The sequence below is a fragment of the Anabrus simplex genome, chromosome 3 (genome assembly GCF_040414725.1).
Source record: "Anabrus simplex isolate iqAnaSimp1 chromosome 3, ASM4041472v1, whole genome shotgun sequence".
Classification (NCBI taxonomy): Eukaryota; Metazoa; Arthropoda; class Insecta; order Orthoptera; family Tettigoniidae; genus Anabrus; species Anabrus simplex.
The window spans coordinates 281,525,917-281,549,646 of NC_090267.1; positions in this window are offsets into that span (position 1 = coordinate 281,525,917).

The window sequence follows — 23,730 nt, forward strand, 5'->3', positions numbered from 1 at the left end:
CTTTCTTCAAACCTTCTCCCTGAAGCAGTATATCTACACTGATGGTCAGTCTTTCTTCCATATTGTCACCAGAAACTCACTTTTCTTCATATTGAACTTCATCCTATACCGTTCCATTCATTTTTGCCAAGTAATCAGCACTTTCCTAAGCCTCTGTGGCTCAGGTGGCAGTACATCGGCCTCTCACCACTAGGTTCCGTGGTTCAAATCCCGGTCACTCCATGTGAGATTTGTGCTGGACAAAGCGGAGGCAGGACAGGTTTTTTCTCTGGGTACTCCCGTTTTTCATCATCTTTCATTCCAGCAACACTCTCCATTATCATTTCATTTCATCTGTCAGTCATTAATCATTGCCCCAGAGAAGTGCGATAGGTCTTGGCCTATCCTCGCCACAAGAAGGGGGCTTCATTCATTCCATCCCTGACCCAGTCAATGGCTGGAAAACAGGTTGTAGGTTTTCATTTTCAATCAGCACCTTCCTGTACTTCTTCTTCTTCTTTAATATCCCATAACATGATGTCATCTGAGTAGTATAATACAGGGATTCTGGCGCCACCACCCCCACCGGGTCCAGAGGCCACCTCCACCACCACCACAGCCAGAGGCCTCCCAGATGCCTCCTCCACCACCACCACAGCCAGAGCCTCCCAGAGGCCTCCTCCACCACCCGAGGGAAATTTGAATTTGTAAACAAAGCCACGTGCTTTTTGACAGCTGTCATCGACAACAACGCATCGCTAACCTCAGTACTGCCATCTTGACGGGCCTAAACCTCAGTAGTGCCAACTTAACCTAACTAGCGCGAGGTAAACAAAGCCACGTGTTTTTTGACAGCCACGTGCTTTTTGACAGACAACAACGCATCGCTAACCTCAGTACTGCCATCTTGACGGGCCTAAACCTCAGTAGTACCAACTTAACCTAACTAGCGCGTGGTAAACAAAGCCACGTGCTTTTTTGACAGCTGTCATCCGCCATCTTTAAACTACAGAGCACTGTGCTGCCCTCTTTATCGTAGTAGATGTAAATTCGTCACCTGTCATCGGCAGTGCTGCCATCTTGGCGGGCCTAAACCTTAGTACTACCAACTTAACCTCACTAGCGTGAGATAAACAAATCTACGTGCTTTTTTGACAGCTGTCATCCGCCATCTTTAATCCAGAGAGCACCGTGCTGCCCTCTTTAGCTACTTACCTTTGAAATGTGGTACGTCACAGCTGTCATCCGCCATCTTGCATCCGAAACCTCAGTGCTGCACTCTTTAGCTAGATACCTTTGAAATGTAGTGGTGGCAAATTCTTTATGCTCTTGTTTGGAAACAAAGCCACGTGCAGCTGTCATCCGCCATCTTTAATCCAGAGAGCACCGTGCTGCCCTCTTTAGCTACTTACCTTTGAAATGTGGTACGTCACAGCTGTCATCCGCCATCTTGCATCGCAAAGCTCAGTGCTGCACTCTTTAGTTTGAAATGTGGTGGCGGCAAATTCCACGTGCTCTTGTTTGGAAACAAAGCCACGTGCTTTTTTGACAGCTGTCATCCGCCATCTTTAATTCATAGAGCACCGTGCTGCCCTATTTAGCTACTTACCTTTGAAATGTGCTACGTCACAGCTATCATCCGCCATCTTGCATCGCAAACCTCAGTGTTGCACTCTTTAGCTAGATACCTTTGAAATGTAGTGGCGGCAAATTCCACGTGCTCGTGTTTGGAAACAAAGCTACGTGCAGCTGTCAACCGCCATCTTTAATCCAGAGAGCACCGTGCTGCCCTCTTTAGCTACTTACCTTTGAAATGTGGTACGTCACAGCTATCATCCGCCATCTTGCATCGCAAACCTCAGTGCAGCACTCTTTAGTTTGAAATATAGTGGCGGCAATTTGAAAAATTCTTTATGCTCCTGTTTGGAAACAAACCTATGCGCTTTTTTGTCAGCTATCATCCGCCATCTTTAATCTAGAGAGCACCGTGCTGCCCTCTATGTGGTGGTGGTAAATTCTACACGCTCTTGTTTGGAAACAAACCCATGTGCTTTCCTGACAGCTGTCAACCGCCAGAGAGCACCGTGCTGCCCTCTTTATGCCGGTGGCAAATTCTACGTGCTTTTTGACAGCTGTCATCCGCCATCTTTAATCAAGAGAGCACCGTGCTGCCATCTTTAGCTAGATACCTTTGAAATGTGGTGGCGGTAAATTCCACGTGCTCTTGTTTAGTAAACAAAGCCACGTGCTTTTTTGACAGCTATCATCCGCCATCTTTAATCAATAGAGCACTGTGCTGCTATCATGCGGGTAATTTCGTCAGCTGTCATCCACCATCTTTAATCTACAGAGCGCCGTGCTGCTCTCTGTAGTAGCGGGCAATTTGAAAAGTTCTGTTACTTGTCATCCGTCATCTTTAATCAACAAAGCTTCGTACTGCTATCTTTAGCTACATACATTTAACATGTGGTGGCGGATAATTTGAAAAAAGGAAACAAAGCCACGTGCAGCTGTCAACCGCCATCTTTAATCCAGAGAGCACTGTGCTGCCCTCTTTAGCTACTTACCTTTGAAATGTGGTACGTCACAGCTGTCATCCGCCATCTTGCATCGCAAACCTCAGTGCTGCACTCTTTAGTTTGAAATGTAGTGGCGGCAATTTGAAAAATTCTTTATGCTCCTGTTTGGAAACAAACCTATGCGCTTTTTTGTCAGCTATCATCCGCCATCTTTAATCTAGAGAGCACCGTGCTGCCCTCTATGTGGTGGTGGTAAATTCTACACGCTCTTGTTTGGAAACAAACCCATGTGCTTTTCTGACAGCTGTCAACCGCCAGAGAGCACCGTGCTGCCCTCTTTATGCCGGTGGCAAATTCTACGTGCTTTTTGACAGCTGTCATCCGCCATCTTTAATCAAGAGAGCACCGTGCTGCCATCTTTAGCTAGATACCTTTGAAATGTGGTGGCGGCAAATTTCACGTGCTCTTGTTTAGTAAACAAAGCCGCGTGCTCTTTTGACAGCTATCATCCGCCATCTTTAATCAATAGAGCACTGTGCTGCTATCATGCGGGTAATTTCGTCAGCTGTCATCCACCATCTTTAATCTACAGAGCGCCGTGCTGCTCTCTGTAGTAGCGGGCAATTTGAAAAGTTCTGTTACTTGTCATCCGTCATCTTTAATCAACAAAGCTTCGTACTGCTATCTTTAGCTACATACATTTAACATGTGGTGGTGGATAATTTGAAAATAAAAAACCTTCCGTTAGCTATCATCCGCCATCTTTATTCAACAGAGCATCGTGCTGCTATCTCTAGCTACATACATTTAACATGTGGTGACGGCAATTTGAAATTCTATCTAGATGCCATCTTTAATCAACAGAGCACCGTGCTGCTATCCCTTTGAATTGTGGTGACGGATAATTTGAAATTCCGTTAGCTATCATCATTAAACATTAGTGCATTCGCTAACCTAACCTCTCATCTACTATCTTGAAGGAGATTATACGACACCTCCTCTACCTCCTGCTCTTCCTCCTCCTCCTCCTCCCCTACCACCTCCGCCTCCTCCTCCTCCTCTGTCAAGGCATAACTTTATCGAACACGCATCGCGAAGGCAAGAGTGTGCAGCGATATGCATGTTTAGACTTGCGGATTACGAAAGAAACATAACAAGACTTGAATCGAACACTGCACTCGATGTCGTTAACTTCAACATGTGATTAAAACATTGTCTGGTGTGTTCAGAACACTACATAAGTAGAATCGAACGCTGTACAACATGTTAGGGGATACCTTTGTTCTAAGAAGATCAGATTGAAACATGACAAGACTAGAATTGAACACTGCACTCGATGTCGTTAACCTTAACATGTGATCAGAACATTGATTGATGTGTTCAGATCACTAAACAAGTAGAACCGAACACTGTACAACATGTTAGGGGATATCTTTGTTCTAAGAAAATTAGATTGCAAAATAACAAGACTAGAATCGAACACTACACTCGATGTCGTTAACCTTAACATGTGATCAGAACATTGATCGATGTGTTCAGATCACTAAACAAGTAGAACCGAACACTGTACAACATGTCAGGGGATACCTTTGTTCTAAGAAAATTAGATTGAAACATAACAAGACTAGAACCGAATACTGTACAACATGTTAGGGGATACCTTTGTTCTAAGAAGATCAGATTGAAACATAACAAGACTAGAATTGAACACTGCACTCGATACAACATGTGATCAGAACATTGATTGATGTGTTCAGATCACTAAACAAGTAGAACCGAACACTGTACAACATGTTAGGGGATACCTTTGTTCTAAGAAAATTAGATTGAAACATAACAAGATAGAATCGAACACTGCACTCGATGTCGTTAACCTTAACATGTGATCCGATACAACATGTTAGGGGATACCTTTGTTCTAAGAAAATTAGATTGAAACATAGCAAGACTAGAATCGAACACTGTAAGAACATTGTTTGATGTGTTCAGAGCAAAAGTACAACTTCAATGATTTACCTAGTGTAAAAATCAAAAACACACACTGCGCACATATCGCATAGCTATCTCGCCTATCACTTGCCTAGTATGAAAATCAAAAACACACTGTGCACATATCGCATAGCTAACTCGGCAACACTTCAAATGATTTGCTTAGTACGAAAATAAAAAAATCTAAACCGCGTAGCTAACTCGTTTATCGCACTGCTAAGACGCTTAGTAATTGCAAATACACTGATATATGTCATACGAAAATCAAGAAAGCACACTGCGTAGCCTACTCGCTCGGGTCACTCGCTTAGTAATTGCAGCACGACTAGAACACTGATACACGTTACTCTTTTTTTTCTCGAAACACACACACACACACGGATAAGAATGTTCCGAGATACTACATACTTACATGTTTTTTTTAAAAAAATAGGGGGATTAAAGATCATAAATTATATGTACACATGTTGTCTCCTCCGAGTTGTAAGACGAAATAGACGCAGTACTGCGAGTTTCCGCTCTAGCTGGCGAACGGAAGTAGCATGATATCTCAGCAAAAAAAATACGCGTGAGCTTGCATACACGCAAGTCAGACACAATGATGGATACCGCGATTCAAATCCTGGCAACTTATGCCGTCAGGAAGGGCATCCGGCTAGATCACGTTATGACGATCGCGCAGGTCCCTCGCCTAGCATTTGCTATTTTTTACGGCTTCCGACAGTAGGAGTTCGAACCTGCTATCTCCCGAAGTATCGAGAATGATTGATGAGTGTTGAGGGTGATTCATTTGTCGGATGGAGGCGTTAAGCTGTGTGCAGGCTTCTTCGGTAGGAGTAGGCTATGTGCCGGCACTGGAATATCTAGTCATAAAACCCGCTACAACAAATTTATCGCGTACACTGCGATTTAAAATCCTAGTCAGGAAGGGTAACCGGTCGTAAAACTATGGTGTATGATCTAAGAGGCGGGGTGTGCAAGAAAAAGCCAGCATTAAGTAAGGGCTGTTGATAGGGGGCGTTAAACCTTGTGCAGACTCCTTCGAAAATGATTTTGAGTACAAGACGTTGATGGTGGTTCGTCTGTCGGATGGAGGCGTTAAGCTGTGTGCAGGCTTCTTCGGTAGGAGTAGGCTATGTGCCGGTACCGGGATATCTAGTTATAAAACCCGCTATAACAAATTTATCGTGTATACTGCGATTTAAAATCCTAGTCAGGAAGGGTAACCGGTCGTAAAACTATGGTGTATGATCTAAGAGGCAGGGTGTGCAAACAAAGCCAGCATTAAGTAAGGGCTGTTGATAGGGGGCGTTAAACCTTGGGCAGACCCCTTCGAAAGTGATTTTGAGTACAAGACGTTGATGGTGATTCATCTGTCGGATGGAGGCAATAAGCCTTGTGCAGGCTTCTTCGGTAGGAGTAGGCTATGTGCCGGCACCGGGTTTTACCCTCTACCTACGGTAGTATATCACATTCTTAGGTAGTTTCGAGGGCGTGCAAAAAGCCAGCATTAAGTAAGGGCTGTTGATAGAGGGGTGTTAAATCTTGTACAGGCTCCTTCAACAGGAGTAGCCTACATGCCGGCGTCGTGCAGGCTCTTTCGATATTAGTGGGCTATATGCTGGCACTGTGTTTTAACCTCTCCGTATAATCATGATATTTTATGTTAGGAACTTACACGAGCTACGTGAGTTACAAGTGGCTTATCAGCACACAGTGTCTTCGTTCAAGGTTACTACAGCCGGAAGATGAGTGTACAATTTCAGCCAACACATACACTCCGCACGTCGCTCTGAATGACTGCGCCGATGCAACTTCAAAGACTGTGGAACAAAAAAATGTAACCTATAGCCTACAGTTTGGTTTAGTGTGCATGCCTCTCACCCGGCAGTCTCGGGTTCGATTCTCTTGGGAATAAAAATATGTTTTACAGATTTTAAATCGCAAGAATTTGTTTTAAGACTAGTTGCCCTTCCTGACGCAAAACTGGCAGTATCTAGCCTCTTACATCATACACTATTGTTTTCGACCGGTTGCCCTTCCTGACGTCAAAGAACTAGGATTAAGAATCTGTTTTACAACTACTTGCACTTTCTAACACGAGAATCGGGGATTTACAGCTAGATGCACTTCTTAGATTTTAAATCGCTGTATCACGAACTATTGTTTTACAGCCGGATGCCCTTCCTGACGCAAAACTAAGATTTTTAAATCGCAAGAATTTGTTTTAAGACTAGTTGCCCTTCCTGATGCAAAACCGGCAGTATCTAGCCTCTTACATCATACACTATTGTTTTCGACCGGTTGCCCTTCCTGACGTCAAAGAACTCGGATTAAGAATCTGTTTTACAACTAGCTGCTATTTTTAACACGGGAATCGGGGTTTTACAGCTAGTCGCACTTCTTAGATTTTAAATCGCTGTATCACGAACTATTGTTTTACAGCCGGATGCCCTTCCTGACGCAAAACTAAGATTTTTAAATCGCAAGAATTTGTTTTAAGACTAGTTGCCTTTCCTGACGCAAAACTGGCAGTATCTAGCCTCTTACATCATACACTATTGTTTTCGACCGGTTGCCCTTCCTGACGTCAAAGAACTCGGATTAAGAATCTGTTTTACAACTAGCTGCTATTTTTAACACGGGAATCGGGGTTTTACAGCTAGTCGCACTTCTTAGATTTTAAATCGCTGTATCACGAACTATTGTTTTACAGCCGGATGCCCTTCCTGACGCAAAACTAAGATTTTTAAATCGCAAGAATTTGTTTTAAGACTAGTTGCCTTTCCTGACGCAAAACTGGCAGTATCTAGCCTCTTACATCATACACTATTGTTTTCGACCGGTTGCCCTTCCTGACGTCAAAGAAGTAGAATTAAGTATCTGTTTTGTTTTAAGACTAGTTGCCCTTCCTGACGCAAAACTGGCAGTATCTAGCCTCTTACATCATACACTATTGTTTTCGACCGGTTGCCCTTCCTGACGTCAAAGAACTCGGATTAAGAATCTGTTTTAACCTAGATGCTCTTTTTAACACGAGAATCGGGGTTTCACAGCTAGATGCTCTTCTTAGATTTTAAATAGCTGTATCACGAACTATTGTTTTACAGCCGGATGCCCTTCCTGACGCAGAACTAAGATTTTAAATCGCAAGAATTTGTTTTAAGACTAGTTACCCTTCCTGACACAAAACTAGCAGTATCTAGCCTCTTACATCATATACTATTGTTTTCGACCGGTTGCCCTTCCTGACGTCAAAGAACTAGGATTAAGAATCTGTTTTACAACTAGATGCTCTTTTTAACACAAGAATCGGGGTTTTACAGCTAGATGCACTTCTTAGATTTTAAATCGCTGTATCACGCACGAACAATTGTTTTACAGCCGGATGCCCTTCCTGACGCAAAACTAAGATTTTAAATCGCAACAATTTGTTTTAAGACTAGTTGCCCTTCCTGACGCAAAACTGGCAGTATCTAGCCTCTTACATCATACACTATTGTTTTCGACCGGTTGCCCTTCCTGACGTCAAAGAACTCGGATTAAGAATCTGTTTTACAACTAGATGCTCTTTTTAACACGAGATTCGGGGATTTACAGCTAGATGCTCTTCTTAGATTTTAAATCGCTGTATCACGAACTATTGTTTTACAGCCGGATGCCCTTCCTGACGCAAAACTAAGATTTTAAATCGCAAGAATTTGTTTAAGTTGCTCTTCCTGACGCAAAACTGGCAGTATCTAGCCTCTTACATCATACACTATTGTTTTCGACCGGTTGCCCTTCCTGACGTCAAAGAACTCGGATTAAGAATCTGTTTTACAACTAGATGCTCTTTTTAACACGAGATTCGGGGTTTTACAGCTAGATACACTTCTTAGATTTTAAATCGCCGTATCACGAACTATTGTTTTACAGCCGGATGCCCTTCCTGAAGCAAAACTAAGATTTTAAATCTCAAGAATAGTTTTAAGACTAGTTGCCCTTCCTGACGCAAAACTGGCAGCATCTAGCCTCTTACATCATACACTATTGTTTTCGGCCGGTTGCCCTTCCTGACGTCAAAGAACTCGGATTAAGAATCTGTTTTACAACTAGATGCTCTTTTTATCACGAGAATCGGGGCTCTACAGCTACATGCTCGCCGGATGCCCTTCCTGACTGCATAAATTGCCAGGATTTGAATCGCGGTATCCATCATTGTGTCTGACTTGCGTGTATGCAAGCTCACGCGTATTTTTTTTTTTTTTTTTTTTTTTTTTGCTGAGATATCATGCTACTTCCGTTCGCCAGCTAGAGCGGAAACTCGCAGTACTGCGTCTATTTCGTCTTCCAACTCGGAGGAGACAACATGTGTACATATAATTTATGATCTTTCATCCCCCTATTTAAAAAAAAACATGTAAGTATGTAGTATCTCGGAACATTCTTATCCGTGTGTGTGTGTGTGTGTGTGTGTGTGTGTGTTTCGAGAAAAAAAGAGTAACGTGTATCAGTGTTCTAGTCGTGTTGCAATTACTAAGCGAGTGACCCGAGCGAGTTGGCTACGCAGTGTGCTTTCTTGATTTTCGTATGACATATATCAGTGTATTTGCAATTACTAAGCGTCTTAGCAGTGCGATGAACGAGTTAGCTACGCGGTATAGATTTTTTTATTTTCGTACTAAGCAAATCATTTGAAGTGTTGCCGAGTTAGCTATGCGATATGTGCACAGTGTGTTTTTGATTTTCATACCAGGCAAGTGATAGGCGAGATAGCTATGCGATATGTGCACAGTGTGTGTTTTTGATTTTTACACTAGGTAAATCATTGAAGTTGTACTTTTGCTCTGAACACATCAAACAATGTTCTTACAGTGTTCGATTCTAGTCTTGCTATGTTTCAATCTAATTTTCTTAGAACAAAGGTATCCCCTAACATGTTGTGTCGGATCACATGTTAAGGTTAACGACATCGAGTGCAGTGTTCGATTCTATCTTGTTATGTTTCAATCTAATTTTCTTAGAACAAAGGTATCCCCTAACATGTTGTACAGTGTTCGGTTCTACTTGTTTAGTGATCTGAACACATCAATCAATGTTCTGATCACATGTTGTATCGAGTGCAGTGTTCAATTCTAGTCTTGTTATGTTTCAATCTGATCTTCTTAGAACAAAGGTATCCCCTAACATGTTGTACAGTATTCGGTTCTAGTCTTGTTATGTTTCAATCTAATTTTCTTAGAACAAAGGTATCCCCTGACATGTTGTACAGTGATCGGTTCTACTTGTTTAGTGATCTGAACACATCGATCAATGCTCTGATCACATGTTAAGGTTAACGACATCGAGTGTAGTGTTCGATTCTAGTCTTGTTATTTTGCAATCTAATTTTCTTAGAACAAAGATATCCCCTAACATGTTGTACAGTGTTCGGTTCTACTTGTTTAGTGATCTGAACACGTCAATCAATGTTCTGATCACATGTTAAGGTTAACGACATCGAGTGCAGTGTTTAATTCTAGTCTTGTCATGTTTCAATCTGATCTTCTTAGAACAAAGGTATCCCCTAACATGTTGTACAGCGTTCGATTCTACTTATGTAGTGTTCTGAACACACCAGACAATGTTTTAATCACATGTTGAAGTTAACGACATCGAGTGCAGTGTTCGATTCAAGTCTTGTTATGTTTCTTTCGTAATCCGCAAGTCTAAACATGCATATCGCTGCACACTCTTGCCTTCGCGATGCGTGTTCGATAAAGTTATGCCTTGACAGAGGAGGAGGAGGAGGCGGAGGTGGTAGGGGAGGAGGAGGAGGAGGAAGAGCAGGAGGTAGAGGAGGTGTCGTATAATCTCCTTCAAGATAGTAGATGAGAGGTTAGGTTAGCGAATGCACTAATGTTTAATGATGATAGCTAACGGAATTTCAAATTATCCGTCACCACAATTCAAAGGGATAGCAGCACGGTGCTCTGTTGATTAAAGATGGCATCTGGATAGAATTTCAAATTGCCGTCACCACATGTTAAATGTATGTAGCTAGAGATAGCAGCACGATGCTCTGTTGAATAAAGATGGCGGATGATAGCTTACGGAAGGTTTTTATTTTCAAATTATCCGCCACCACATGTTAAATGTATGTAGCTAAAGATAGCAGTACGAAGCTTTGTTGATTAAAGATGACGGATGACAAGTAACAGAACTTTTCAAATTGCCCGCTACTACAGAGAGCAGCACGGCGCTCTGTAGATTAAAGATGGTGGATGACAGCTGACGAAATTACCCGCATGATAGCAGCACAGTGCTCTATTGATTAAAGATGGCGGATGATAGCTGTCAAAAAAGCACGTGGCTTTGTTTACTAAACAAGAGCACGTGGAATTTACCGCCACCACATTTCAAAGGTATCTAGCTAAAGATGGCAGCACGGTGCTCTCTTGATTAAAGATGGCGGATGACAGCTGTCAAAAAGCACGTAGAATTTGCCACCGGCATAAAGAGGGCAGCACGGTGCTCTCTGGCGGTTGACAGCTGTCAGAAAAGCACATGGGTTTGTTTCCAAACAAGAGCGTGTAGAATTTACCACCACCACCACATAGAGGGCAGTACGGTGCTCTCTAGATTAAAGATGGCGGATGATAGCTGACAAAAAAGCGCATAGGTTTGTTTCCAAACAGGAGCATAAAGAATTTTTCAAATTGCCGCCACTACATTTCAAACTAAAGAGTGCAGCACTGAGGTTTGCGATGCAAGATGGCGGATGACAGCTGTGACGTACCACATTTCAAAGGTAAGTAGCTAAAGAGGGCAGCACAGTGCTCTCTGGATTAAAGATGGCGGTTGACAGCTGCACGTGGCTTTGTTTCCAAACAAGAGCACGTGGAATTTGCCGCCACTACATTTCAAAGGTATCTAGCTAAAGAGTGCAGCACTGAGGTTTGCGGTGCAAGATGGCGGATGACAGCTGTGACGTAGCACATTTCAAAGGTAAGTAGCTAAAGAGGGCAGCACGGTGCTCTATGAATTAAAGATGGCGGATGACAGCTGTCGAAAAAGCACGTGGCTTTGTTTCCAAACAAGAGCACGTGGAATTTGCCGCCACCACATTTCAAACTAAAGAGTGCAGCACTGAGCTTTGTGATGCAAGATGGCGGATGACAGCTGTGACTTACCACATTTCAAAGGTAAGTAGCTAAAGTGTGCAGCACGGTGCTCTCTGGATTAAAGATGGCGGATGACAGCTGCACGTGGCTTTGTTTCCAAACAAGAGCATAAAGAATTTGCCACCACTACATTTCAAAGGTATCTAGCTAAAGAGTGCAGCACTGAGGTTTCGGATGCAAGATGGCGGATGACAGCTGTGACGTACCACATTTCAAAGGTAAGTAGCTAAAGAGGGCAGCACGGTGCTCTCTGGATTAAAGATGGCGGATGACAGCTGTCAAAAAAGCACGTAGATTTGTTTATCTCACGCTAGTGAGGTTAAGTTGGTAGCACTAAGGCTTAGGCTGGCCAAGATGGCAGCACTGCCGATGACAGGTGACGAATTTTACATCTACTACGATAAAGAGGGCAGCACAGTGCTCTGTGGTTTAAAGATGGCGGATGACAGCTGTCAAAAAAGCACGCGGCTGTCAAAAAGCACGTGGCTTTGTTTACCACGCGCTAGTTAGGTTAAGTTGGTACTACTGAGGTTTAGGCCCGTCAAGATGGCAGTACTGAGGTTAGCGATGCGTTGTTGTCTGTCAAAAAGCACGTGGCTGTCAAAAAGCACGTGGCTTTGTTTACCTCGCGCTAGTTAGGTTAAGTTGGCACTACTGAGTTTTAGGCCCGTCAAGATGGCGGTACTGAGGTTAGCGATGCGTTGTTGTCGATGACAGCTGTCAAAAAGCACGTGGCTTTGTTTACAAATTCAAATTTCCCGTGGGTGGTGGAGGAGACCTCTGGGAGGCCTCTGGCTGTGGTGGTGGAGGTGGCCTCTGGGAGCCCGGTGGCGGTGGCGGCGCCAGAACTGTCCAATTATACTACTCATCTGCAAACACCATTGCTTTCTTGTTCTCTTCCCCAGTCTTTCCTGCTACTGTCATGATTAGTTCATCTATTACATCAATGGAAAGTTGAGTGAAAAGGCACTTACATGCTTTAAACCATTCCTTTTCTCCAAACTACTACTACTTCTTGATCTGATGTCCTTTTTTTACAAGATATTAATTTCATTCTGTATTGATGGTTTACACTTTACAATAGAAGAGCTTTTATTACTTTCTTCTATTGAATACAAATATCCATCTTTTGATGATTTTTAGCCAAACATACTTCAGTTATCTTCGAGCCTTCTTCAGTGAAATCTATTAAAAAGTTACATGAATTAATGTTGAATACGTAACACTAAAAACAATGTGAAGGAGCATGTAAAATCAGGGTAGAACATGATTAATGTATCTAAAAGGAGCAGGATCTAAAATGTTTTAAAGAACACTAAAACTAGAGTAAAATCTCTGTTATAAAGTTGGAATTGTCCATCTTCAATATGTCATGTAAGCGTATGATCTGGAGGGCAACAGAAACCAGTGAATGTAGAATATGTGAAAAAAGGCCTGGTACAGTGTTGTGAAACTCAGTTAGTGGAAATTGTCAATATGTCGATCTTTTAAAGTCCAGATGTGATCTGTAATGGAAAGAAGGTGAATGAATGTGTGTAGAACGCTGGAAATAACAGACATGAAGCAATAGAGAAATAAACGTATGATTTACAGTACTTATTGAGTGGTTGCCCTCTCAAACAGCCTGACCTTGTTGGTCTGAATGTCTTGTTTCCACTAGATCTGTGTATGGCTGGCTCAGCTGTATTGGTATGGACAGGGGAAGAGTGGAGGGTGTGAGGGAGGGAGGGAAGTGCTAAATGGTTGGGAAAAGAGAAGGGGAGGGGTGATGTTATGTTGATGAGCTGGAAGCAAGATTTGTTCAAATAATAAAATTGTTGGCAAGTAAATGGAATGAACGTTTCAAGTACTGTATTCTTTTTTGTTCACTAATGTAATTTAAACTGTGAGATTGGTTCCTGAATTGGTCAATGTTGATATTATGGATGCCTCGAGAATACTAAGCAAGGGGCCTTTTTGTTCATAATGTAGGATCTTCAGATCTTGATCAATTGTCGTGCATTCGAGGTTAGATTCTTTATGATCTTCGCTCATAGCTGAAAAGCAATTATATTTGAGAACATTACGATGTTCAGTGTATCTTATTGCAAAATTGCAGCCTGTTTGTTCAAACATATAATGATCTGCAAGATTGACATTCTAATTTATAAAACCAGAGTTCGTGTATCTGTTATTGTTGTTGGTAGTAGGCCTATGCAAATTGAAAATTAGTTTGTAATTGGTGTGGATGGTTCTAAACACTATTTTAATCTTATGTTTTTAAAACATTGGAAGAAATGTTGCTGTTGAAGGTGAATGTGGAGAATAAGTTGAAACATGTATGATTAATATTACTTCATCTAAAGTTGGAGATGTGTATGTATTATATAGGATAGGAGGAAAATTAAATATCCTTTGAAGTGAAAACCGTCAATACAGAATGATTTTAATATCTTGTAATCAGTGTTTCTTTCAACTGATAACTCGCCACTACTTTCACATGTAGATCTTCTGTTATCTCCCTATTTCTGCATATAATTTGACCTTCAGTAGAAAATTCATTTTGACTGTTTTCTTGATCACTTTAATTTTCATCTTGCTTTCTCCCTCTTCTCTTTTAAACTTCATTCTCTTCACTGACCTATGACTCCTTCCCCTCTTCTTCATCTCTGTCGTCTGTTTCTGGACTTCCCATTGTATACTTCGGAAGCTTTCTTAGCATTCCTCTTCATTTCTGCTTACTTTCCAATTAACAAAGACATACCAATACACTCTCTTCCTTGTTCTCTGAATCAGAATGATCAGGAATATATTCTGGGTCTTTATCACTCTCATATCCATCACTGTGACAAAAATCCACTTTGAGTACATCATTCATCATTTTCTCCTGCATAGCAAATCCAAAATATCCTCTGCAAGCATCTGGTGATTTATTGTTTTAATTTTCACCTAAAAGAACAAAAGACCAAATTCATGCAAAACTGATGTTCAATGAACTATAAACCAACGTCGGTAAGATAGGCTTCATGCAGAGGAAGTGAAATAGTAAAGAAAACCACCACCTACATATCAATACTGATTTCTATAAGAATTCCTTGACCTCCCATAACTAGCATTCGTAAATCTTATGATGACAGTTTATCGTTAAATTACAACATAGTGATACAATTGATATAGATGTTGATTCCCATAGGGAATTAGATGGCCAAGCAGGCTCAATTTTTGATAATGAGACAAAGTCTCTCATAGTGCATTGGCACTGTTGGTGGCTCCAAGTAGCCTACGCAGTGGCCTCCACAGTATGCACTAGCCATGCGTCTAGGTTAGGGTTACCAACAGTCCAGCTTTTTCCGGGCATGTCCTGCTTTTCAATCATTTTGGATATGGCCGGCTGGCATTTCCAATTTATCGACATTGTCCGGCATTTTTCATTACAAGATTGCTCACTTAGGTTTTAGGCTGAAGACAGCATGTTATTGTACCGTACATCAACTCCATGTGCTCAGGCCACTACTTCCGAGGGTGGAAATAAGCAATTGAAATAAGTAATACTAATATTCGATATATTGAACTCGAAGTCCAGGCATCGATCAACCAATCAACGCGCTTCATTTCCACGTATGTTGAGAGAAACCGCAAGTGTCGAGAGCTACAATTTACATGTACTTGCCATATGATTTGCAGCTATCGTGTTTGGTTATCTGGTTGTCGCCGTAAATTATAGTGCGAGTATGCAGCGAGTGGAGTGAAATATTAATCTCATTGCATCCTATTACGTACCGGTATGTCATCTTTGCAACCTAAAGGCCGGTCTCCACTGATTAACATTTAGCAACAACATGTTAAATGTTAACTGCTGACACCATCAGCATGTTAAATGTTAAATGTCAAATACTGTTTCATTTAACATTGTGTCCACACTTAATAAACATGTTAAACTTCCTTTGTTTATATACAGGTAACCACATTGAAAGCTTTAGATAGGGAAGAATGGCGGAGTATGGTTCATCGGCCAGAGAGCTGAATATTATGATAGTCACGGCGCCTCAGTCATGAGGCAAAACGAAGAAGAAGAAGTTCATTATATCAATTTATGGTAATACATTTAGATGGTGTCTAGTATTTTTAAATAAGGACAATGGACTCAGATGAAGAGGAATTGCCTCTTAAAGAGGGAAGAACCCTAAGAGTGTTCTTCTGGTGCCGAATTCACCATGGCCCACATCCTCATAGACTGCACCAATCTCTCTGGCCTAAGACAGAACCTCGGTCTGCAGTTACTGATCTCGTCGTTCACTTTATGTGTTAAAGTGGATTAATCAAGGGCTGATAAATTTCAATTATTCTGTTACTTAACCCTCAACTGGTATCATCTATTTTTGTAACGTAACTGATATCATACGTCTGTCAGACTCCAGATAATTACTTTTAAATTAAACAATATGTTCTTAAATTTTTGTTATTTATTCAACTTAATTCCTTTAAATATATGTTTTTGAACATGTCACGGCAAAAGGTAGAAGAAAGAAATTACAAATCCAGAAAAAATATATATATATTAGAATGATGCTCTAAAAAATGTGGACGCTTCTGTTTTTTCTTAAAAATCTAGAAAAGATGATTATTACAATCATTTCACTGCTATGTCAGTGTTGTACAAAGACCACACAAACAAATAAAACAAAAATTACAGGAAAACTCAAAACATAAATTTCAATTTCAAGGTTCAAAATCCATGTTTGTTAGAAAGCACAATTTTCGATATGTTACCTTTTTTACATGTATCTAACTACAACTCAAAACATTTTATGTGTCCAGATATAGCTATGATTTTCAAAATATATAGAAAAACATATTAGACTTCAAAGATGTTTCACACACCCACATACATTCTTTCATTTATCCGCAAAGCACTCTTGGTAGATTTTTTGTTGGCACACTCCAAGCAGATCGGTTTGCCGCACTTCTGGCACAGGCATTTCATTCTTCTTTTCAGTTTAGGATCACAAAAGTAGCACGTTTTATGAACCTTGAAGAATTCAGGCAGTTCAGGTTCCTCTTGTTCGTCATCAATCAGAAGAATCCTCCTCATGCAGAATGTCAGTTCATGTGGAAGATCCTGTATGACCCCTGAGCGATGTGGCTAGCTGCGGCATAGCTGAGCAGTCTGTCACAGACACCAGTGTTGTGAAGATGGCAACACGTTGACTTTGAACATGGGATGTTCATCGGCGCACGATGCATGAGTCATAGCATTGCAGAGATTACATGCGAATTCAAGTTTCCAAGATCAACAGCGTTGAGGGTGGATCTTCAATATCGCAGAAAGAATGTTACTATTCACGTAAACTGCTGCATGGGAAGACCAGAGGTGTTTAACGAATGGACATCACGTCGCCTCCGCAGAACCGTACTGGGTACTCGGCGGGCTACTGCAAGTCAGATCACCGCCCACCGGGCGAGTTGACCGTGCGCGTAGAGGCGTGCAGCTGTGAGCTTGCATCCGGGAGATCGTGGGTTCGAATCCCACTGTCGGCAGCCCTGAAGATGGTTTTCCGTGGTTTCCCATGTTCACATCAGGCAAATGCTGGGGCTGTACCTTAATTAGGCCACAGCCGCTTCCTTCCAATTCCTAGGCCTTTCCTATCCCATCGTCGCCATAAAACCTATCTATGTCGGTGCAACATAAAGCCCATAGCAAAAAAAAAGATCACCGCCCAGTTGAATGTTGGGAGTCGGGAACCCATTTCTGCTAGGACTGTAAAGAGGTAACTGCACCAAATAGGCTTCACCAGCCAACGACCAACTCATGTCCCTTTGCTGATACCTTGACACAGAGCTCAACGACGTGCATGGGCCTGTGAACATGGGCAATGGACCATGGAACAACGGCGGCATGTGGTATGGTCCGATGTATCCCGGTTGTATCGAGCTGATGGGTGCATGAGAGTGTAGCGTATACCCCATGAAGCTATGGATCCTGCATGCCAACAAGGTTGTGTCCAGGCAGGGGGTGGTTGTCTGGGAGATGTACTCATGGTCACAATTAGGCCCCATTGTCCGGCTGCAGGGAGTGCTGATGGGTGGATGTTATGTGGACATTCTTTGAGATCATCTGCATCCCTTTCTGGTCCTAGAGTACCCTGATGGAGATGCCATGTCTCAAGAGAACAATGCGCCATATCACTGCTCTGTGGTGGTACACAGGTAGTTGGAGGAGCACTCCAGTGAAGTTACGACCATAGATTGGCCCTCCAGATCCCCCGGTCTTAATCCAATAGAGCATTTATGGGATGCTGTCGATGATGGTGTATGCTCCATAAACCCCGCACCAACTGCACAAGACCAATTGTGGGGTAGCAGTGCAAGATGCATGAGTCCAGATCCCTCCAGAATTACTCCAACACCTCGTATAGTCGATGCTTCGCCGTATTGCTGCCATTCTGAGTGCTTGCTAAGGAGCAAAGGTTATTAACATCACATTCAGTGCCTTCCCATGACTTTTGGCCACTCAGTGTATTGTGTAAAAGGTTCAGCACAGATCTTGATGCTGAACGAAAAGCCACATTACCATAGTCTATATGGGGAAAAAATGTAGCCGTGCAAAAACGTAGCAGCACCACATGGTTAGCCCCCACGATGAGCCACTGAGAAACTTAAGCGTGTTAAGTGTCTTCATGCAGGCAATCTTCAGCTGACAGATGTGGGGCTGCCATATTAGTGTCTTCTCAAATGGACACCCAGAAACTTGTAGGTGTATACTATAGGTGGGACGCTGTTTCACAAGTGGAGCTCTGGTTCAGGATGCACAAGCAAGCGTCGACTAGTTTACAACTGAGGGTTTTGCGGCTGAAGACCAATAACCGCAATGTAGGACCCATTTTTTGACTCCGTTGATAGCTTGCTGTAGCTGAAATGTAGAGATAAATTGTCTACAAACAACAATGGAACAACCGCAGACTCAGCAGCAGCAACTATGTCGTTGATGGCGATTGGAAACAATGTGGCACTCAGTACAGATCCCTGTGGTACTCCATTTTCTTGGACATGATATTGAGAGTATGCCCTTCCTACTTGAACTCAGAATAGTTGAAGGGACATAAAATTCTCAATAAATGTTGGCAGATTTCCCCAGAATCCCACTACAGTAGGCTGAAGATAATCCAATACCATCAGGTGGTGTCATAAGCCTTTTTTCAGGTCAGAAACACTGGGATAACGTGCTCCTTCCGAAGAAATGCCATTCGTCACTTTCATTACACAATGAAACTGGTGTAAACCTTTTCCTTTTCTTACATTTAAAGATGCTGTTTGAAGGGTGGCTTCCTTTGTTGAATTAAAATTACCAGGTTCAGTTTTTGTTCCCACCAGTAACTAGGGAAATAAAAGTCAGCAGAGCTCCGCATGCCAAAGGAAGGTGCCCGGTATCTTGTGGTGGGTCACTAGCAACTGTAGTACTCACTGAGTAGCCAAGCATCACCTTGCTACGACCAGAAACTTGGGATTAGGGAAGGACGAAATATCCACACATACACTTACACAGAAAGTAAACAAACTACCCAAGGCAGAGAGGCTGGCTAAACAGTGAGAGAAATAAAATTTAAGGAGGATGAAATAGAAATGAAGATAAAGAGCACAAAGACCTCACATGTATCTCAGGGGGACACCTTGTTAGTCTGGTTCTATTCCAAGGCCAATCCATCATGGGTAACTCTGAGCTGGCAAAGCCCTCAGGATCAACAAATACATAAGTGCCTACACCAACATCAAGGTCATGGTGTCCGTGGAGGGGGTCTCTATATGGGTCCAAAAGAGAATGGAGCTTTGTTTCTGTAAGTTGTCCTGTCATCATCATCACCACCACCACCACCACCACAAATATGATAATTTTCAGTTGCCCAGAGTGGTATATAATTGCCCACCACTCTTGTCTCTATAGGTACTGGTACTGTAGGTTTCTTCTTGCTGGATCAGTTATGATTGTTTGTTGGATCTGCTGTCATGCTTGATTGGACCAAGCCACTTTATTTTCTTAGTCTACCATTGGGACTCTTGCTTTCAACCACTGTTTCCAGGTATTGCAGTTGTTTGTAGTTCCAACCATTTTGGGAGGCCAAACCACCTTAATCTGGTCTTAAATGAGACTTCAGTTAGTGACTTAAAATTGGGTCTGCTATTGTATTTCTTGGTTACAGATGACCTTTGGCTGTACCCGTACATGAATTCAACGGGGAAACAGTATTTGCTTAGGCTTCGTTTTCGTTTTGAAAATCAGGTAAGGCGGCAACTTTCTTTCTTCATCTGTAATGGCAAGCATTACCGTGCATCGTAATTTCTCACTACCGCTGGTTTTGATAAATGCACTCCGTGATCCTTTTAGCGCAGTATTGCTGTTGCAAGGCATATCGGAAAAGACTGAAACCTGCTCAGCATTACCGATTTAAGAAAGTACGGTATCACATTTCCGGGTCCAAATATAAGACAAATCGGTGAAAATTTAAATCTTACCCGTGTAATCAGCAAGCAACCTTTGCCATAGTGTTGATCTTCTTTGCACCGACAGATTGTGTCGTCGCAAGAACCTCATTACAGTGACTCTATATCACTGTAAACCTCATAACCCACCCCCGACTCGCCTTAAACTGACTTATGGGAATGTTGTGTTTGCGTGCTACCTGCAGCCATTGTTACGTACCGGTACATATTTCATCGACGTACACAAACACTTCATCAATTTTGGAAACTTCCCTGTTTTAGGACTTATAAATGCGCATGAAGAATAATCCTGTCTTTGCATTTCTGTGAATTACGCACCAACTTTTCACTCACTTAAATTTTTCTTTCTGCAGCTCCGTTTCTGTGCTGTTTAGCGAAGACAACTACGTTTAGCTTGAAGCCCGCATAATAGTTTCTATAATTATATTTAATCACAAATAAATGCCTCACACATAAATGTATTGCTATGTAAATTACTGTCCGTAACGATTCAGTGTTATTGTATTTAAAAAATTTGATGCCAAAAACAATGTTGTTGTTGTTGTTGTTGTTTGAGTCATCAGTCCATAGACTGGTTTGATGCAGCCCTCCATGCCATCCCATCCTGTGCTAACCTTTTCATTTCTACGTAACTATTGCATCCTACATCCGCTCTAATCTGCTTGTCATATTCATACCTTGGTCTACCCCTACCGTTCTTACCACCTACACTTCCTTCAAAAACCAACTGTACAAGTTCTGGGTGTCTTAAGATGTGTGCTATCATTCTGTCTCTTCTTCTTGTCAAATTTAGCCAAATCGATCTCCTCTCACCAATTCGATTCAGTATCTCTTCATTCATCATTCGATCTATCCATCTCACCTTCAGCATTCTTCTGTAACACCATATTTCAAAAGCTTCTATTCCCTTTCTTTCTGAGCAAGTTATCGTCCATGTTTCACTTCCATACAATGCCACGTTCCACACGAAAGTCTTCAAAAACATCTTTCTAATTCCTATATCAGTGTTTGAAGTGAGCAAATTTCTTTTCTTAAGAAAGCCCTTCCTTGCTTGTGCTAATCTGTATTTTATGTCCTCCTTACTTTTGCCATCGTTAGTTATTTTACTCATTAAGTAACAATATTCATCTACTTCCTTTAAGACTTCATTTCCTAATCTAATATTTCCTGCATCACCTGCCTTTGTTCGACTGCACTCCATTACTTTTGTTTTGGACTTATTTATTTTCATCTTGTACTCCTTACCCAAGACTTCGTCCATACCATTCAGCAGCTTCTCAAGATCTTCTGCAATCTCAGATAAAATAACAATATCATTGGGAAATCTCAAGGTTTTGATTTCCTCTCCTGGGATTGTGATTCCTTTTCCAAATTCCTCTTTGATTTTCTTTATTGCTTGTTCTATGTAAACATTGAAAAGGAGGGGGGACAAACTGCAACCTTGCCTCACTCCTTTCTGGATTGCTGCTTCTTTTTCAAAGCCCTCGATTCTTATCCCTTCAGACTGATTTTTATACAGATTGTAAATAATTCTTCGTTCTCGGTATCTGATCCCAATCACCTTCAGAATCGTAAATAGCTTGGTCCAATCAACATTATCGAATGCCTTTTCTAGATCTACGAATGTCATGTACGTGGGCTTGTCCTTCTTGATTAGATCCTCTAAGATCAGACGTAAAGTCAGGATTGCTTCACGTGTTCCTACATTTCTTCTGAAGCCAAATTGATCTTCTCCCAACTCAGCTTCAACTTGTTTTACCATTCTTCTGTAAATAATATGTGTTAAAATTTTGCAGGTGCGGTAGTTTTCACACCTGTCAGCACCGGCTTTCTTGGGAATAGGTATAACAACATTCTGCCGAAAATCGGATGGGACTTCTCCTGTCTCATACATCTTACACACTAAATGGAATAACCTTGCCATGCTGCTTTCTCCTAAGGAAGTCAGTAATTCAGAGGGAATGTCATCAATTCCAAATGCCTTGTTCTTATTTAGGTCTCTCAGAGCTCTGTCAAACTCTGACCTCAAAATTGGGTCTCCCATTTCATCAGCAGCAACGGCCTTTTCTTGTTCCAGAACCAAATTATCTACATCTTTACCTTGATACAACTGTTGGATGTGTTCTTGCCATCTTTCTGCTGTTTCTTCTTTCCCTAGAAGTGGCTTTCCATCCGAGCTCTTAATATTCATGTACCTAGATTTTCTTTCTCCAAAAGTTTTCTTGGGTTTTCCTGCATGCAGCATCTACCTTTCCCTGGACCAATATAAACAATATAAAACTTAAATTCCCTCGCACACATGTCTACATTAATTACGTCACTCACAAACAGACACGTGTGTCTGTACAGTACATTCCAGAGCAGTCAATAATTCCATGAGAATACCTAATAAATATGAAATGGGGAAAACCTACTTACCATCAGGCCATGGAGAGGCCCACTTGAGGTGAAGTACAAGGGTTGCAAGCACGGGTGTACCTACTCGTAAATTTTCTAATACCGGAATGTGCGATTATGTATTATTGGAGACCACAAGAATGGGACCCATGACCACAGGTGGGTGGTTTACATAACAATGTTATGAAAAACAAAAGAATGCATTCATTTACCATTGATAAGAACACATATTGACTTTGTTCAAGAATTAGATTCTCAGTGACTCATTTCATCGCCGTGCTTCTGCACATTCTGATACCAGTGTACCCCTGGTTACAGGGCTTTAAAATCTGTACCAGAAAGCAAGACGTGTGTGTGATACAGGTATTTCTCGGCGACGTTGCCGACAAGCATAGTATGTATTTCAAATGAGCACTCATAATATGTCGCTGGTGAATAAATTGTAAATTGTCTCATGACCATGTTTTTAAACTATCAATAAGTCATGAGTTGATCATATACTGGTATCATTTGTTTATTTATTTATTTATTTATTTATTTATTTATTTATTTATTTATTTATTTATTTATTTATTTATTTATTTATTTATTTATTTATTTATTTATTTATTTATTTATTTATTTATACGTTGTGTAACGTCTCGCAAATGTGACTGTTGCTCAACTACCCATAGGGCATGTACGGTACGTATTTAAAGTGCGCATTCATATGCAATTTACATTGCATTTCCATTTACCTTTTGATCAGCCTGATGAACAAAATTTGAACATGCAATGATTATACAGTAAAAATAAAGAATGCGACGATTATGCATTGAAATACTGTGCAAGTGTCTGCCACTATATGCTGTCTAGGTACCATAGGTGTGTTCCTGCTAGATCAATGATGATTAATTGAGTGATTGATTCATTCATTTATTGACTGATTGATTGATCGATCGATTGATTTAATGAAGATGGATCTCCTGCCATGCTTGATCTGATCAAGCTATCGTATCATTTTTCTTAGTCTACCCCTAGATCCTTGCCTTCAACCACTGTTTCCACGTACTGTAGTTCTTCGTAGTTCCAACCCTTTTAAGAGGCCAAACCACCTTAGTCCTGTCTTATATAAGGCTTCAGTTAGTGACTTGGACCTGCTGATGCATTACTCGATTACAGATCTTGTCCTTGCTTGCTTTTTGGATCATCGTTCTTAGGTATTTTATTTTCACAACTTGGAGCTT